General features: G+C 48.4%; 1 long non-coding RNA gene across 1 annotated transcript; it reads left to right on the top strand.

Moving 5' to 3' along the window:
• The first annotated feature begins 2,199 nt into the window (after nt 1-2,199).
• Nucleotides 2,200-16,209, top strand: LOC137314015 (uncharacterized). Its single transcript, XR_010961166.1, has 4 exons — nt 2,200-2,323; nt 14,620-14,774; nt 15,654-15,814; nt 15,987-16,209. It is a non-coding gene; the product is annotated as an uncharacterized lncRNA (long non-coding RNA).
• Nucleotides 16,210-19,654: the final 3,445 nt, after the last annotated feature.

Below are 19,654 nucleotides of genomic sequence, written 5' to 3'. Positions count from 1 at the left end.
GATGCCATGATGCAGGTTTACAGATTGCCTGTGAAGCAGATGACCCGGATACAAGAGAAAGCCTCGCGACATTACACCTGTATCCATCAAAATACCTGGAATCTTCCCGGCAGGCTTGAGCCAACCAAAAGGATATAACTTTCATTATGGGCTTAGTCTAAAATAGATATTTGATTTCCAAATGGTTACGCCTTTTAGGAATTCAGAATGTGTTGTTTTATTTGTGTTAAAGCAATTCTAAATCAGGCATAAACCCAAGGTTTTGTTCAAATTGTAGTCTCAATTTTTTCCAGTGTATTAACAATAATAAATGATTGTTTTCTTTATGAAGCCATGGTTTGTGCCTAAAGTTTCTTTAGGAAAAAAAGCTCATCAAGTTAAATGTAAAATTAAATCTCGTGGAGATAAAAAGTCATTGCCCCAAATTAAAGTGTAAAATCACTTTGCACCTTTTTGCTCCTCCATCTGTACCATGGTGAGCTGCTGGATTCTGTAATAAATCACAATGTGCTCTTACCCCTTTTGCTGTGTCACTAAACTGGACAGGGTTCTGCAGCACTCTCCTGATCTGTTACTGTTACAAATACTGTTATTGTTTCGGATTAAAGAAAAATATGAATTATGGAGAAATTAACCAAATCCCAGATCAGAACTTCATTCAGATTGAATCCAATTTTGCTCTGATTTATTTAATAGAAGCTAGAATTACATTCTCTACACAAAATGGCTCATTGGACCTTTCCTCCAAATGTCTGGTCTCTCCTTCTCCTTAAACATTACATCCAAATAAACAAATGTTAATCCATTTTTGTTGCAGAAATCCACATTTCGATCTTTGATTCTCTCACTGCACCGCTGTCTTTGTGTTAAACACCAACTAGTGCCAGTCTCACTCAGTTTGTATCTTTAACTATTGTGAAACAGTGATTTAACAGGAACAGCAAATGAACCCCCTCCGTCTCTCTCTCACCATAACAAGCTCCACCTTGGCCCTCACCCTGACTGGTTGCCCATTTTGCTTCAGGTTCAATGCGGCTATATTGATTAAACGTCATGGCCGCTATTTTGTTTAAGATGCCCACCTTGCCCCTCAGTCGAATGGCCGCCCTACCCGTCATCAAGATGGCTGCCTTACTGGTGGCCATTTTGTTTAACATGGTCACCTTCACCCCAATAAGATTGCCACCTTTCCCCCAAGTATGATATCCAGCTTGCCCCTCAGTAAGATGGTTGCTGTCGAGGCAGCTATTTTGTTTCCTGTCACAAACTTTGAAGTTGTTGTTCATAATATCATAGTGGGCGCAACACAGGAGGAGGCCATTCGGCCCACCGTGCCTGCGCTGGCTCTTTGAAAGGGCGATCCCATTTCCCTCTCAGCTCTTTCCCCACAACCCTTATCTGGGCCTTGTAGTAATGGTAATGTGTAAATATATAAACATAGATGTACAAGTTGTTGCAGTAGTAGTTGCTGTAATATATACATACAAGTTGTTATCTCTATAAAAATTACCTCTCAATCTTTACATTTATCTCCTTTATAAACTGGGCTTTGTTTCTGTGCAAATGAATGTTGCTGAGAGATTGTCCCTGTAACTGAGTGAGGGATCTTGCTGTGTATTGGTTTTTCTTTTAAGTTCTTTGCTTTACCTCTTTCAAATGACATGAATTTATTTGAACTCTTTGGCTAATTGGAAAAGCCACAAACTGTAAGTTGACCACAAACTACAGGATTTTTATCCACTGCTAATTAAAACAAGAGAAAAGAGCAAACGGAAAGTTCGTTCACCTTTTTGTCCCCTGTTCCAGGAACAGAAGAGAAAACGAACTCGGGGCAGTTTGGACCCTGCAGCAAATATTGACCAGGACAGAGAGTCAGACCGGCACACTTTCGGGGGAATGAGTGAGTGGGAAAGCAGGAGAGAAAACCCTGAAAACTTGTATTGGAGAAAGAGTGAAACAACATGCGCTCTTCAGTCTGTCCCGAGTCTCTCTCTCTCTCTCCCAAATTTCCTCTCTTCTCTTTAGAATCTCAGGTTTGCAACTGGGGATTTTATCAATGGTGTTTTCTGAGAGATTGCCTGTGTAATGGAATGAATGTGAGTGAGTGTGAGTGTGAGGGAGCTCTGGGCTCTTGCTGTGCTTTTTTCATCTCTTGCTTTGTTTTTAATCAATTCCTTATTTCTCTCTCTCTAGTGGATTATTTTTGTGGAAATGCCGTAACATGAAGATGTGGAAAGAGAAATTTTGGGAGGAAGAGGAATCCTTGGAGAAGAAGCTTTCTCTCCAGAGGGCTTCACCACAGGCTGTACCCAATGGGGCTCACGTGAGTTGTGTCTGGGTTACTGTGGGATCACTGGGAGCACAATGTGGTCACTGTGCGATCTCTGTGGGCCATTGAGGGATCACTTGGTCACTGTGATCACTGGGTCACTGTGGGATCATTGGGTCACTGTGGTGTCACTGGGTCATTGTAGGATCATTGGGTCACTGTGGTGTCACTGGGTCATTGTGGGATCACTGTGGGACACTGTGGGATCACTGGGATCACTGTAGGTTCACAGTGAGATCATTGGGTCACCGTGGGATGACTGTGTTTTTGAGGAATCACTGTGGGACACAGCGGGATCACTGGGACACCATGGGATCACTGGGGCACAATGGTATCACTGGGTCACTGTGGGATACTGTGGGATCACTGAGAAACTGTACGATCACTGGGAAACTGTGCGATCACTGGGACATTGTGGGATCAGTGGGTCGCTGTGAGATCTCTGTGGAGCATTGAGGGGTCACTGGCCTCACTGAGCCACTGTGGCCTCCTCCTGTTCCCGTGTAAAAGTGTTGCGGTGCTGAAAGGCCTTCTCCTGTTCCTGTATAACAGGCTTGAGGGGCTGAATGGCCTCCTCCTGTTCCGACTTAACCGGCTCAAGGGGCTGAATGGACTCGACTTTCCAGTGCATTTGGCTCGAGGGGCTGAATGGCCTTCGGTTCCGGTATAACAAACTCGAGGGGCTGAATGGCCTCCTGTTGCGAGCGAACACGCTGAGTGGCTGACTGGGCTCATTCTGCTCCAGTGTAACAGGCCCAAGGTGCTGAATGGCCTCCCCCTTTTCTTATGCGACAGGCTGGAGGGGCTAAATGGACTCCTCCAGATCCTACATAACAGGCTCGAGAGGTTGAATGGGCCTCGCAGTTCTCCAGTGTAATAGGCTCGAGGGGCTGAATGGCCTCCTCCTATTCCGATCTAACAGGCTTGAGGGGCTAAATGGCCTCCTCCTGTTCCTACGTGACAGGTTCGAGGGGCTGAATGGCCTCCTCCAGTTCCTGTGTAACAGGCTCGACTGGCTGAATGGTCTCCCGCTTCTCCTATGAAAAAGCCTTGATGGGCTGAATGGCCTCCTCCAGTTCCTGTTTAACAGCCTGAAGGGGATGAATGGCCTCCTCCTGTTCCTGTGAAACAGCCTTGAGGGGATGAATGGCCTCCTCCTGTTCATTTGTAACAGCCTTAAGGGGCCGATAGGCCTCCCCCTTTTCCTATGTAGCAGGCTTGAGGGACTGATTGGCCTCCTGTTCCTGTGTAACAGCCTTGAGAGGGAGAATGGCCTCCTCCAGTACCTGTGTTAAAGCCTTGAGGGGCTCAATGTCCTCCTCCTGATCCTACGTGATGGGCTCGTGCGGCTGAATGGCCTCCTCCTGTTCATGTGTAACAGACCCTATGGGCTGAATGCTCTTCACCTGTTCCTGTGTAACAGCCTTGAGGGGTTGAATGGCCTCCTCCTATTCCAATGTAACAGTTTTGTGGGGTTGGGTGGCCTCCTCCTCTTCCAGTGTAACAGGCTCGAGGGGCTGAATGGCCTCCTCCTGTTCCTGTGTAAAAGCTTTGACGGGCTCAATGACCTCCTCCTGATCCTACATAACAGACCCCAGGGGCTGAATGGCCTCCACCTCTTCCTATGTAACAGGCTTAAGGGGCTGAATTGTCTCTTCCTATTCCCATGCAACAGTTTTGAGAGGTTGAATGGCCCCTCCTCCTCCTGTGTAACAGCCTTGAGGGGTTGAATGGCCTCCTCCTGTTCCTATGTAATAGGCTTGAGGGACTGATTGGCCTCATGTTCCTGTGTAACAGCCTGGAGAGGCAGAATGGTCTCCTCCAGTACCTGTGATAAAGCCTTGAGGGGCTCAACGGCCGCCTCCTGATCCTACATGATAGGCTCGAGGGGCTGAATGGCCTTCATTTCCTGTATAACAGGCTCGAGGGGCTGAATGGCCTCTCCCTGTTCCGATCTAACAGGCTTAAGGGGCTGATTGGCCTCATCCTGCTTCTGTGTAACAGGCCCTAGGGGCTGAAAGGCCTCCTCAAGTTCCTATGTGACTGGCTCGAGGGACTGAATGACCTCCTCCTGTTCCTGTGTAACAGGCTCGAGGGGCTGAAAGCCCTCCTCCTAATCCTACACAGCAGGATTAAGGGTCTGAATGGCCTCATTCTTTGCCAGTGTAATAGGGTCCGAATGGCCGTAAGTTCCCGTATAACAGACGCGAGGGGCTGAATGGCCGCCTCCTGTTCCTATCTAACAGGTTTGAGGGGCTGATTGCCCTCATCCTGCTCGTGTGTTACAGGCTCCAGGGGCTGAATGGCCTCGTCCTGCTCCTGTGTAACTGCCTTGAGGGATTGAGTGGCCTCCTCTTGTTGCAGTGTAACACGCACTAGGGGCTGAATGGTCTCCAACTGTTCCTAAGTATTAGCGTTGAGGGGCTGAATGGCCTCCTCCAGTTCCTGTGTAACAGCCTTGAGGGGCTCAGTGGCCTCCTCCTGATCCTACATAACAGGCTCAAGGGGCTGAATGGCCTCGTCCTTTTCCAGTGTAATATGCTTGAGGGGCTGAATGGCCTTCAGTTCCTGTATAACGGACTCGAGGGGCTGAATGGCCTCCTCCTGTTCCTGTGTAACAGGTTTGAGGGGCTGATTGCCCTCATCCTGCTCCTGTGTTACATGCTCCACCGGCTGAATGGCCTCCTCCTGTTTATGTGCAACAGGCCCTGGGGGCTGAATAGACTCCACCTGTTCCTATGTGACAGGCATATGCGGCTGAATGGCCTCCTCCAGGTCCTGTGTAACAAGCTCGAGGGGCTGAATGGCCTCCTCCTGTTCCTGTGTAACAGGCTCGAGGGGCTGAATGGCCTCCTCCTGTTCTTATGTAACAGGCTTGAGGTGCTGAATGGCCTCCTCCTGTTCCAATGTAAAAGGTTTCATGGGCTGATTGGCCGACTCTTCCTGCGTAACCGCCTTGAGGGGCTGAATGGCCTCCTCCTGTTTCTACTTAACAGCCTCGAGAGGCTGAATGGGCCTCGTCCGTTTCCAGTGTAATAGGCTCGACGGGCTGAATGGCCTTCAGTTCCTGTATAACAGGCTTGACGGGCTGTATGGCCTCCTCCTGTTCCGATCTTTCAGGCTTGAAGGGCTAATTGGCCTCATCCTGTTCCTGTGAAACAGCCTTGAGGGGCTGAATGGCCTCCTCCTGTTGCAGTGTAACAGACCCTAGGGGCTGAACGGCCTCCTCCTGTTCCTTTGTAACAAGCTGGAGGGGCTGAATGGCCTCCTCCTGTTCCTGTGTAACAGTCTTGAGGGGCTGATCGGCCTCCTCCTCTTCCTGTGTAACAGGCCTTCTGGGCTGAATAGCCTCCTCCTGTACCTACGTGACAGACTCGAGGGCTGAATGGCCCCCTCCTGTTCCTATGTAACAGGTCCTAAGATCTGAATGACCTCCACCAATTCCTGTGTAACAGGCTCGTGGGGCTGAACGGCCTCCTCTTGTTCCTATGTACCAGCCGAGAGGGGTTGAATGGCCTCCTCCTGTTCCTACAAAACAGGCACGAGGGGCTGAATGGCCTCCTCCTGAGGCTACATAACAGGTTCGAGGCGCTGAATGGCCTCGTCCTGCTCCTGTGTAACATGCCCTAGGGGCTGAATGGACTCCTCCTGTTCCTGTATAACTGCCTTGAGGGGTTGAATGGCCTCCTCTTGTTGCAGTGTAACACGCACTAGGGGCTAAATGGTCTCCAACTGTCCCTAAGTATTAGCGTTGAGGGTCTAAATGGCCTCCTCCAGTTCCTGTGTAACAGCCTTGAGGGGCTCAATGGCCTCCTCCTGATCCTACATAACAGGCTCAAGGGGCTGAATGGCCTCGTCCTTTTCCAGTGTAATAAGCTTGAGGGGCTGAATGGCATTCAGTTCCTGTATAACGGACTCAAGGGGCTGAATGGCCTCCTCCTGTTCCTTTGTAACAGCCTTGAGGGGCTCAATGGCCTCCTCCTTTTCCTGTGTAACAGCCACGAGGGGCTGAATGGCGCCTGTTAAATTATAACAGGCTTGAGTGGCTTATTGGCTTTCTGTTCCTGCGTAACAGCTTCGATGGGCTAATGGCATCCTCCTGTACCTGTGTAATAGGCTCCAAGGGCTGAATGGCCTTCTTTTCCTGTGTAACAAGTTCGAGAGTTGAATGACCTCCTCCTGTTCCGATGTCAAAGGCTCGAGGGGATTAATGGCCGGCTTCTGCTCATAAGTACATAAGAAATTGCAGCAGCAGTAGGCCCTCAAGCCTGCTCCGCCATTCAATATGATCATGGATGATCTTCAATCTCAACTCCACTTACCCGCCCAATCCCCATTTCCCTTGATTCCCCTCGAGTGCAAAAATCTATCGAACTCAGCCTTGAATATAGTCAATGAATCAGCATCCACAGCCCAATGGGGTAGAGAATTCCAAATATTCTCGACCCTCTGAGTGAAGAAATTCCTCCTCATCTCAGCCCTAAATTGCCGACCCCGTATCCTGAGACTATGCCCCCTTGTTCTAGACTATCCAGCCAGGGGGAAACAGCCTCTCAACATTTACCCTGTCAAGCCCCCTCAGAATCTTGTATGTTTCAATGAGATCACCTCTCATTCTTCTAAACTCCAGAGAGTATAGGCCCATTCTACTCAATCACTCCTCATAGGACATGAGAACATAAGACATAGGAGCAGGAGTAGGCCATCCGGCACCCCGAGCCTGCTCCACCATTCAACTGAATTCCACTGATCTTCCACCTCAATGCCATTTTCCTGCATTATCTCCAAATCCGTTGTTGCCTTTAATATCTAGAAATCTATCGATCTCTGTTTTGAATGGACAACCCTCTCATCCCAGGAACTGATTTATTAACCTTCGTTGCACTGCCTCCAAGGCAAGTACACCCTCCCTTAGATAAGGGGACCAAAACTGTGCACAGTACTCCAAGTGAGTTCTCACCAAAGCCCTGGACAACTGCAGAAATACTTCTTTAGTTTTGTATTCCAACCGTCTTGCAATAAAGGCCAACATTGCATTTGCCTTCCTAATTGCTTGCTTTGCTTGCATGCCAACTTTCTGTATTTCATATACGAGCTTCAGTCTGTATCGAACCCGTGCTGTAACTGCCCTAGGTGTGTTTGACAGGACAGTGTAGAGGGAGCTTTACTCTGTATCTAACCCGTGCTGTAACTGCCCTGGGAGTGTTTGACAGGACAGTGTCGAGGGAGCTTTACTCTGCATCTAACCCATGTTGTGGGAACAGTTTATCGTGCCCTTAACAGTTGTTATAGTGTTGTGATGTGGAGATGCCGGTGATGGACTGGGGTTGACAATTGTAAACAATTTTACAACACCAAGTTATAGTCCAGCAATTTTATTTTAAATTCACAAGCTTTCGGAGATTTTCTCCTTCCTCATTTGCCTGAGGAAGGAGAAAATCTCCGAAAGCTTGTGAATTTAAAATAAAATTGCTGGACTATAACTTGGTGTTGTAAAATTGTTTACAGTTATAGTGTTGGATAGAGTATAAATCAGGAAATTAGAGGAGCATGCAATAAGGGTAATGCAATAATCGTGGGGGGGCTTTAATCTTCATATATACTGGGCAAACCAAATTGGCAAAAGTAGTTTGGAGGACGAGTTCATGGAATGCATTCGAGACAGTTTTCTCGAACAATTTGTCGAGGAACCGACAAGGGAACTGGTTATTTTAGATCTAATATCGTGTAATAATAGTGTTTACTGGTTAATTGAAATGATCAGTCATCGAACATATTCAAGGCTGAGATAGATAGATTTTTGGCCACTGAGGGAATCAAGGGATATGGGGATCGGGCGGGAAAGTGGAGCGGAGGTAGAAGTTCAGCCCTGATCTTATTGAATGGGGAACAGGCTCGAGGGACCGCATGACCTACTCCTGCCCCTATTACTTATGTTCTTATGCACCTGCCCAGGAAGTGTTTGATGGGACAATGTAGAGGGAGCATTACTCTGTATCTAACCCATGCTGTATCTGCCCTGGGTGTGTTTGATGGGAAAATGTAGAGGGAGCTTTGGTCTGTATCTAACCCGTGTTGTATCTGCCCTTGGAGTGTTTGATGGGACAGTTGTATTGGGAGCTTTTCGCTGTATCTAACCCACGTTGCTCCTGCGCTGGAAGTATTTGATGGGACAGTACAGAGGAAACTTTATTCTGTATCTCTCACGCACTGTACCTGCCCTGGGAGTGTTTGATGGGACAGTGCAGAGGGAGCTTTATTCTGTATCTCACACGTACTGTACCTGCCTTGATGGGATGGTGTAGAGAGAGATTTACTCTGCATCATACCCGTGCTGTGGGATTAGTTTATAGTGCTCCTAACAGTAGTTGTAGGATTTGACAGAGTTTAAATCAGGAAATTCGAGGGGAATGTAACAAAGGCAATGCAGTAATCGTGAGGCAATTTAATCTTCATATAGAATGGGCAAACCAAATTGTCAAAAGTAGTTTGGAGGACGATTTCATGGAATACATTCGAGATAGTTCTTTAGAACAATATGTCGAGGAACCGACTAGGGAATAGGTTATTTTAGATCTAATATTGTGTAATGTCAGGGTTAATTAGTAATCTCAGAGTTAAGGATCCTCTGGGACACAGTGATCATAACATGATAGGATTTCATATTGAGTTTGACAGTGATGTAGTTCAATCCGAAACCAGGGTCTCAAATTTAAACAAAGCCAATTACTTTGTTACGAGGGGCGAGTTGGCTAAGGTAGATTGGGAAATTAGATTAAAAGATATGACAGTAGATAATCAATGGCCAGCATTTCAAGAAATAATTCATAATTGCCAATGAATATACATTCCCTTGAGGAATAACAACTAGATGGGAAAAATATTCAACCTTGGCTAACTAGAGAAGTTCAGTTTAAAGAAGAGACATATAATGTTGCCAAAAAGAGTAGTTAGCCTGAGGATTGGGAGAGTTTTAGAAATCAGCAAAGGATGACGAAGAAATTGATAAAGAGGGAGAAAATTGAATAGATTCATAGAGTCATAGAGTTATACAGCACGGATAGAGGCCCTTCGGCCCATCGTGTCCGCGCCGGCCATCAGCCCTGTCTACTCTCATCCCATATTCCAGCATTTGGTCCGTCGCCTTGTGTGCGATGGCATTTCAAGTGCTCATCCAAATGCTTCTTGAATGTTGTGAGGGTTCCTGCCTCCACAACCCTTTCAGACAGTGAGTTCCAGACTCCAACCACCCTCTGGGTGAAAAAGTTCTTTCTCAAATCCCCTCTAAACCTCCCGCCTTTTACCTTGAATCCATGTCCCCTTGTTATCGAACCCTCAACGAAGGGAAAAAGCTCCTTAGTATCCATCCTATCTGTGCCCCTCATAATTTTGTACACCTCAATCATGTCCCCCCTCAGCCTCCTCTGCTCCAAGGAAAACAAACCCAATCTTCCCAGTCTCTCTTCATAGCTGAAGCGCTCCAGCCCTGGTGACATCCTGGTGAATCTCCTCTGCACCCTCTCCAAAGCGATCACATCCTTCCTGTAGTGTGGCGACCAGAACTGCACACAGTACTCCAGCTGTGGCCTAACCAGTGTTTTATACAGCTCCATCATAACCTCCCTGCTCATATATTCTATGCCCTTGCTCTTATATACGATGCGGGAGTAAACTTGCAAGAAATATAAAAACAGATTGTAAGAGCTTCTACAAGAATTGAAAAAGGAAGAGATTAGCGAAGGTAAACGTTGGTCCCTTAGAGGCTGAGACGGGAGAGATTATAATGGGGAATAATTTCAAAATTTGCAGATCACACAAAGCTTGCAAGTATAGTAAACAGTGAGGAGGATAGTAATCGACTTCAAGAGGACATAGACAGGCTGATGAAATGGGCGGACACATGGAACATGAAATTTAACGCAGAGAAGTGATACATCTTGGCAGGAAGAATGAGGAGAGGCAATGTCAACTAAATGGTACAATTCTAAAGGGGGTGCAGGAACAGAGAGACCTGGGGGTGTATGCACACAAATCTGTGAAGTTTGCAGGACTGGTTGAGAAACCGGTTTAAAATTATAGAGGCATAGAGTATAAAAACAAGGAGGTTGTTTACATAGGAACACGAGGAGGCCGTTCAGCCTCTCGAACCTGTTACGCAGTAACAGCAGGAGAACATTCAGCCCCTCAAGCCCATTACACAGGAACATGAGTAGCCATTCAGCCCGTCAAACCTGTTACACAGGAACAGGAGGAGGCCGGTCAACCCCTCGAGCCTGTTACACAGGAACAGGAGGAGGCCATTCAGCCGCTCAAACCTGTTACACAGGATCAGGAGGAGGCCGTTCAACCCCAAGAGCCTGTTACACAGGAACAGGAGTCGCCATTCAGCTGCTCAAACCTGTTACAGGAACAGGAGGAGGCCGTTCAGCCCCTCAAACCTGTTACACAGGAACAGGAGGAGGCCATTCAGCCCCTCGAGTCTGTTACAGAGGAGTAGGAGGAGGCCATTCAGCCCCTCGAGCCGTTGACACAGAACAGGAAGAGGCCTTTGAGCCCCTCGAGCCTGTTATACAGGAAGAGGAGAAGGCAATTCAGCGACTGTAATATGTTTTGTAGAAACAGGAGGAGGCCATTAAGACCATCGGGCCTGCAACACAGAAACAGAAAAAGGCCATTCAGTGCGTCGAGCCTGTTACACTGTAACAGCAGGGGACCATTCAGTCTCTTGAACCTTTAACTCAAGAACAGAATCACACCATTCATCCTCTGGAGTCTGTGACATAGGAACAGGAGGAGGCCATTCAGCCCCTGGAGTCTGTTACACAGGAACAGGAGGAGGCCATTCAGCCCCTGGAGTCTGTTACATAGGAACAGGAGGAGGCCATTCATCCCCTGGAGTCTGTAACATAGGAACAGGAGGAGGCCATTCATCCCCTGGAGTCTGTTACATAGGAACAGGAGGAGGCCATTCATCCCCTGGAGTCTGTGACATAGGAACAGGAGGAGGCCATTCATCCCCTGGAGTCTGTTACATAGGAACAGGAGGAGGCCATTCATCCCCTGGAGTCTGTTACACAGGAACAGGAGGAGGCCATTCATCCTCTGGAGTCTGTTACATAGGAACAGGAGGAGGCCATTGATCCCCTGGAGTCTGTTACACAGGAACAGGAGGAGGCCATTCAGCCCCTGGAGTCTGTTACACAGGAACAGGAGGAGGCCATTCATCCCCTGGAGTCTGTGACATAGGAACAGGAGGAGGCCATTCATCCCCTGGAGTCTGTTACATAGGAACAGGAGGAGGCCATTGATCCCCTGGAGTCTGTGACATAGAAACAGGAGGAGGCCATTCATCCCCTGGAGTCTGTTACACAGGAACAGGAGGAGGCCATTCATCCCCTGGAGTCTGTGACATAGAAACAGGAGGAGGCCATTCATCCCCTGGAGTCTGTTACATAGGAACAGGAGCAGGCCATTCTGCCCCTGGAGTCTGTTACACCGGAACAGGAGGAGGCCATTCATCCCCTGGAGTCTGTTACATAGGAACAGGAGGAGGCCATTCATCCCCTGGAGTCTGTTACATAGGAACAGGAGGAGGCCATTCATCCCCTGGAGTCTGTTACATAGGAACAGGAGGAGGCCATTCATCCTCTGGAGTCTGTGACATAGAAACAGGAGGAGGCCATTCAGCCCCTGGAGTCTGTTACACAGGAACAGGAGGAGGCCATTCATCCTCTGGAGTCTGTGACATTGAAACAGGAGGAGGCCATTCATCCCCTGGAGTCTGTTATTCAGGAACAGGAGGAGGCCATTCATCCTCTGGAGTCTGTGACATTGAAACAGGAGGAGGCCATTCATCCCCTGGAGTCTGTTACACAGGAACAGGAGGAGGCCATTCAGCCCCTGGAGTCTGTGACATAGGAACAGGAGGAGGCCATTCAGCCCCTGGAGTCTGTTACACAGGAACAGGAGGAGGCCATTGATCCCCTGGAGTCTGTTACATAGGAACAGGAGGAGGCCATTCAGCCCCTGGAGTCTGTTACACAGGAACAGGAGGAGGCCATTCAGGCCCTGGAGTCTGTTACATAGGAACAGGAGGAGGCCATTCAGCCTCTGGAGTCTGTTACACAGGAACAGGAGGAGGCCATTCAGGCCCTGGAGTCTGTTACATAGGAACAGGAGGAGGCCATTCATCCCCTGGAGTCTGTGACACAGGAACAGGAGGAGGCCATTCAGCCTCTGGAGTCTGTTACACAGGAACAGGAGGAGGCCATTCAGCCCCTGGAGTCTGTGACACAGGAACAGGAGGAGGCCATTCAGGCCCTGGAGTCTGTTACATAGGAACAGGAGGAGGCCATTCATCCCCTGGAGTCTGTTACATAGGAACAGGAGGAGTCCATTCAGCCCCTGGAGTCTGTTACATTGGAAGGAGGTGTTCATTCAGTCCTTCGAGCCCGTTATACAAGAACAAGAGGAGGCCGTTCAGACCCTCGAGCCTGTTACAGATGAACAGGCGGAGGCCATTAAGCACGTCCGGCCTGTTACACAGGAATGGGAGGCCATTCAACACCTCGACCCTGTTACACTGGAACTGGAGGAGGCCATCCAGCCCCTCGAGCCTTTTACACAGGAACAGCGAGACGCCATTCAGCCCCTCGAGCCTGTTACACAGGAAGATGATGAGGCCATTAAAACCCTCCGGCCTGTAATGGCAGGGGACCATTCAGTCCTTTGAGCCTTTAACTCAAGAACAGGAGCAGGCCATTCAGCCACTGGAGTCTGTTACACAGGAACGGGAGGAGGCCATTCAGTCCCTGGAGACTGTTACATCGGAACAGGAGGAGGCCATTCAGGCCCTGGAGTCCATTACATAGGAAGACGAGGCCATTCAGCCCCCTCGAGCCTGTTATACAGGAACAGGAGGAGGCCATTAGGCCTGCGTGAGCCCATTACAAAGGAACAGGTGGACATTCTACCCGTGCAGCCTGTTACCCAGGAACTGGAGGAGGCCATTAAGCCCCTCCAGCCTTTTACAGAGGAACAGGAAGACGACGTTCAGCCCCTCGAGCCTGTTGGATAGGAACAGGAGGAAGCCAGTCAGGCCTTCGAGCCTGTTATACAGGAACAAGAGGAAGCCAGTCAGCTACTGGAGACTTTTACATAGGAACAGGAGGGAGGCCTTTCAGCCACTGTTGCACAGAAACCGGAGGCCAGTTTGCTTCTGGAGCCTGTTACATAGGAGCAGGTATGGACCATTCAGTCCGTCTGGCCTGGTACCAGGAATAGGATGTGGCTATTCAACACCTCGAGCCTGTTACATAGCAACAGTTGGAAGCCATTCAGCCCCTCGAGCCTGTTACGTAGGAACAGGAGGATGCAATTCAGCCCCTCGAGGAAATTATTTAAAATAAGACGAGGTCATTCAACCCCTCGAGCGTGTTACACGTCAGAAGCAGACTTCAGGGGGACACAGACAGATTGTTGAAATGGGCAGACACATGGCAGATGCAATTTTACACGGATAAGTGTGAAGTGATTCACTTTGGGTGGAACAAGATGGAGAGACAATATAATCTAAATGTTATTTTGAGGGAGGTGGAAGAACAGAGGGACATGGGGGTGCATGTTCACAAATCTTTGAAGGTGACAGGGCAAGTTGGTAATGCGGTTTAGAAAGCACCAGGGATAATTGGCTGAGTAAATAGAGACATTGAATACTAAAACAAGGAAGCCTTGCGAAACCTTTACAAATCACTGGTTAGGCCCCAGCTGGAGTATTGTGTACAATTCTGGGCATCACACTTTAGGAAGAATGGCAAGGTCTTGAAGAGGGTGCAGAGGAGATTTACCAGGATGATACCAGGGGTGAGGGACTTCAGTTATGCGGAGAGATTGGAGAAGCTGGGATTGTTCTCCTTCGAGCAGAGAAGGTTATGTGGATATCTAATAGAGGTGGTCAAAATTATGAGGGGTTTTGACAGAGCAAATAGGGAGAATCTTTTCCTTTGGCAACTTGGTCAGTGACCAGAGGGCATAGATTTAAAATAATTTGCAAACGAACTGTAGGGGAATTGAGGAGAAATCCTTTCACACAGATGTTTGTGAAGATCGAGAACGCAATTGCTGAAAGGAACTTCCAAAATGTAATTGGACATGTACTTGAAGAGGAATAAATGGACGGGTGATGGGGATAAAAGTGTCAGTAATAGTGCTGTTAATAAACACTGGGGATTTACACTGATTCCTGTTATTTCTCTCTCTCTCTCTCTGATCCCGTGCATGTGGGATGTCAGTCCCACAGATTCTTGTTCCAAGGATCTCTCCTCCACTCTCAGTACAAACCGTTACTGACGGATCTGAACCTGGGTATTAATAAACCGGGAGATTCAGGAGTGAAACTACTGTCTGCGGCTCTGAGGAACCCGGACTGTAAAATCCAGAAACTGCAGTAAGTATCAGACTGTTTGAGATTGTGCTTATAATAACTGGATGAGTAACACTGTACATTAATATTAGTGTCAGTAACAGTGTTAGTAATAAACATTGCACAATATTATTAGTATCAGTAATAGTGTTATTAATAAACATTGCACATTATTATTAGTACAAGCAATATTGCTTTAATAAACACTGTACATTATTATTAGTATCAGTAATAGTGTTATTAATAAACACTGCACATTATTTTTAGTATCAGTAATAGAGTTATTAAAGAACACTGTACATATTATCAGTATCAGTAATAGCGTTATGAATAAAAACTGTACAATATTATTAGTATGAGTAATAGTGTTATTAATAAGCCCTGTACATTGTTATAAGTATCAGTAATAGTGTTACTAATAAACACTGTGCATTATTATTATTACCAGTATCAGTGTTATTAATAAACATTGTGCAATATTATTAGTACCAGTATTAGCGTTATTAATAAATACTGTACATTATCATTAGTATCAATAAGTGTCATTAATAAACACTGTAGATTATTAGTATCAGTAATAGTGTTATGAATAAACAGTGCACATTATCATTAGTATCAATAAGTGTCATTAATAAACACTGTGCATTATTAGTACCAAGAATAGTGTTATTATTAAAGACAGTAGATTAACATTAATATTAGTAATAGTGGTATTAATAAAGACTGTAGATTATCATTAATATCAGTAATAATGTTATTAATAAACACTATACATTACTATTAGTATCAGTAAGAGTGTTATTAATAAACACTGCACATTATTTTTAGTATCACTAATAGTGTTATCAATAAACATTGGGGATTCACTCTGATTCCTGTTATTTCTCTCTCTCTGATCCCCAGTCTGGATGGTGTCGGTCTCACAGATTCTTGTACCGAGGATCTCGTCTCCGCTCTCAGTACAAACCGGTCACAGACGGATCTGAACCTGAGATTAAACTCCTTCACAGACCGATCTGTCCCTGCTCCCTCATACTGACCCGCAGGAGTCTGGAGCGGATCTGGTGAGTGTTTGTGTTAATGTTTAATGTAATAAATAAAATATCAATGGGATTCAGTCCCTTTTATGGGTAATATTTGTCTGTAATTATTATTGAAATATTAACCCCAGTCTCCCTGTTATTTACACTGTTGTTCAATCTGTTTATTTCCTGTTTAATCTTTAATCTGTTTCAGGCTGTGGGGGAATCAGTTCAGTTCAAACGGAGAGAATCAGCTCAAGTCAATGCAGGAATCCAGGCCCGGACTGAGTGTGAAAGTGTGAACATTTCAATTTATAACCATTCCTGGTCTCATTGTATGAACATTTCAATTTATAACCATTCCTGATCTCATTATATGAACATTTCAATTTATAACCATTCCTGGTCTCATTCTATGAACATTTCAATTTATAACCATTCCTGATCTCATTATATGAACATTTCAATTTATAACCATTCCTGGTCTCATTGTATGAACATTTCAATTTATAACCATTCCTGGTCACATCATGTGAACATTTCAATTTATAACCATTCCTGGTCTCATTGTATGAACATTTCAATTTATAACCATTCCTGGTCTCATTATATGAACATTTCAATGTATAACCATTCCTGGTCTCATTATATGAACATTTCAATTTATTACCATGACTGGTCTCATATTACAGAACATTTTTGGCCGATTCTCTGTCCCTCCCCTTTAACCGGCCGCGCTCCAGGTTGAAATCCGAACGGCCCTTTAACGGTTTCCAGCTCGAGCTGAGCGAGCGTCGTCTCCCATTGTGACGTCAGAGGCCCAGCGACAGGGTCACGAGACTCAGTCTCCCGGTCCCACAGCGCTGATTCTGCCGGATATCCGGGGCTGGATAGTCCCCAATGGGGCACTGGGTCAATGTACAGACAGGAAGGGCCCAGGGTGGGGCTCAGTCTGGGCTGCAGTGGGACACTGGGTCAATGTACAGACAGGAAGGGCCCAGGGTGGGGCTCAGTCTGGGCTGCAGTGGGATAATGGGTCAATGTACAGACAGGAAGGGCCCAGGGTGGGGCTCAGTCTGGGCTGCAGTGGGAAACTGGGTCAATGTACAGAGAGGAAGGGCCCAGGATGGGGCTCAGTCTGGGCTGCAGTGGAACACTGGGTCAATGGACAGACAGGAAGGGCCCAGGGTGGGGCTCAGTCTGGGCTGCAGTGGAACACTGGGTCAATGGACAGACAGGAAGGGCCCAGGGTGGGGCTCAGTCTGGGCTGCAGTGGGACACTGGGACAATGTACAGACAGGAAGGGCCCAGGGTGGGGCTCAGTCTGGGCTGCAGTGGGACACTGGGTCAATGTACAGACAGGAAGGGCCCAGGGTGGGGCTCAGTCTGGGCTGCAGTGGGGCACTGGATCAATGTACAGACAGGAAGGGCCCAGGGTGGGGCTCACTCTGGGCTGCAGTGGGGCACTGGGTCAATATACAGAGAGGAAGGGCCCAGGGTGGGGCTCAGTCTGGGCTGCAGTGGGACACTGTGTCAATGTACAGAGAGGAAGGGCCCAGGGTGGGGCTCAGTCTGGGCTGCAGTGGGACACTGGGTCAATGTACAGAGAGGAAGGGCCCAGGGTGGGGCTCAGTCTGGGCTGCAGTGGGACACTGGGTCAATGTACAGACAGGAAGGGCCCAGGATGGGGCTCAGTCTGGGCTGCAGTGGGACACTGGGTCAATGTACAGACAGGAAGGGCCCAGGATGGGGCTCAGTCTGGGCTGCAGTGGGACACTGGGTCAATGTACAGAGAGGAAGGGCCCAGGGTGGGGCTCAGTCTGGGCTGCAGTGGGACACTGGGTCAATGTACAGAGAGGAAGGGCCCAGGGTGGGGCTCAGTCTGGGCTGCAGTGGGACACTGGGTCAATGTACAGACAGGAAGGGCCCAGGGTGGGGCTCAGTCTGGGCTGCAGTGAGACACTGGGTCAATGTACAGACAGGAAGGGCCCATGGTGGGGCTCAGTCTGGGCTGCAGTGGGACACTGGGTCAATGTACAGACAGGAAGGGCACAGGGTGGGGCTCAGTCTGGGCTGCAGTGGGACACTGGGTCAGTGTACAGACAAGAAGGGCCCAGGGTGGGGCTCAGTCTGGGCTGCAGTGGGACACTGGTCAATGTACAGACAGGAAGGGCCCACGGTGGGGCTCAGTCTGGGCTGCAGTGGGAAACTGGATCAATGTACAGACAGGAAGGGCCCAGGGTGGGGCTCAGTCTGGGCTGCAGTGAGACACTGGGTCAATGTACAGACAGGAAGGGCCCAGGGTGGGGCTCAGTCTGGGCTGCAGTGGGACATCGGGTCAATGTACAGACAGGAAGGGCCCAGAGTGGGGCTCAGTCTGGGCTGCAGTGGGAAACTGGGTCAATGCACAGACAGGAAGGGCCCAGGGTGGGGCTCAGTCTGGGCTGCAGTGGGACACTGGGTCAATGTACAGACAGGAAGGGCCCAGGGTGGGGCTCAGTCTGGGCTGCAGTGGGACACTGGTCAATGTAGAGACAGGAAGGGCCCACGGTGGGGCTCAGTCTGGGCTGCAGTGGGAAACTGGATCAATGTACAGACAGGAAGGGCCCAGGGTGGGGCTCAGTCTGGGCTGCAGTGAGACACTGGGTCAATGTACAGACAGGAAGGGCCCAGGGTGGGGCTCAGTCTGGGCGGCAGTGGGACATTGGGTCAATGTACAGACAGGAAGGGCCCAGAGTGGGGCTCAGTCTGGGCTGCAGTGGGAAACTGGGTCAATGTACAGACAGGAAGGGCCCACGGTGGGGCTCAGTCTGGGCTGCAGTGGGACACTGGGTCAATGTACAGACAGGAAGGGCCCAGGGTGGGGCTCAGTCTGGGCTGCAGTGGGACACTGGTCAATGTACAGACAGGAAGGGCCCAGGGTGGGGCTCAGTCTGGGCTGCAGTGGGAAACTGGATCAATGTACAGACAGGAAGGGCCCAGGGTGGGGCTCAGTCTGGGCTGCAGTGGGACACTGGGTCAATGTACAGACAGGAAGGGCCCAGGGTGGGGCTCAGTCTGGGCTGCAGTGGGAAACTGATAATTGCGTTCAGTACTACTGGGTGCCTCTCCCAGTCAGGAATCAGAATCTGGAACAAGTATCCCTGTGTGCCTTGCCTTCATCTGCCTTGGCCCTAATATCTGGCATTCCCTCCCTGTTCTTCTCCGCTCTCTGTCCTCCATTCAGATGCTCCTTAAAACGACCTGTTTTCCCAAGCTTTTGGTCACCTGGAGTAATATTTCCTTGTTTGGCTCAGTGTCAAATTTTGTCTGATTGCTCCTGTGAAGCACGTTGAGACGATTCACTGCTATAAAGGCTTCTATCTCAATGTGAGTTGCTGTCCATGTGCTAAGTTAATAAAACTCCACCGTTTACTTCAGCTCAGGCCTGGTCTCCTCATTATTTAAAATTAACAAACTGGTGTTCGTATTTTAAAATATTGAATGAAGTTTCCTGGAAAGTACATCCCAACTCCTCCAATCAGCGTCACAGATGTGACTTGTCGGTCTATTGAACCTGGTGGGTCTTACTCGGGCGGGGGGGGGGGGGGGGGGGTGGATGTGCAATTTACACAAATTGAGTAGAGCTCAGCTGGGACTCCAAAAATTGGCCGCCCGACATGCAACGTAACATGGCCTCAAGGCAACGTAAAATTACTGCCATGCACCTGTCACAAAATAAGAACATAAGAAATAGGAGCAGGAGTAGTCCAATCGGCCCCTCGAGCCTGCTCCGCCATTCAATAAGATCATGGCTGATCTGATCCTAATCTCAAATCTAAATTCATGTCCAATTTCCTGCCCGCTCCCCGTAACCCCTAATTCCCTTTACTTCTAGGAAAC

This window comes from Heptranchias perlo, unplaced genomic scaffold, assembly GCF_035084215.1.
Source record: "Heptranchias perlo isolate sHepPer1 unplaced genomic scaffold, sHepPer1.hap1 HAP1_SCAFFOLD_50, whole genome shotgun sequence".
Classification (NCBI taxonomy): domain Eukaryota; kingdom Metazoa; phylum Chordata; class Chondrichthyes; order Hexanchiformes; family Hexanchidae; genus Heptranchias; species Heptranchias perlo.
This window is presented reverse-complemented; position numbering and strand designations above follow the sequence as displayed.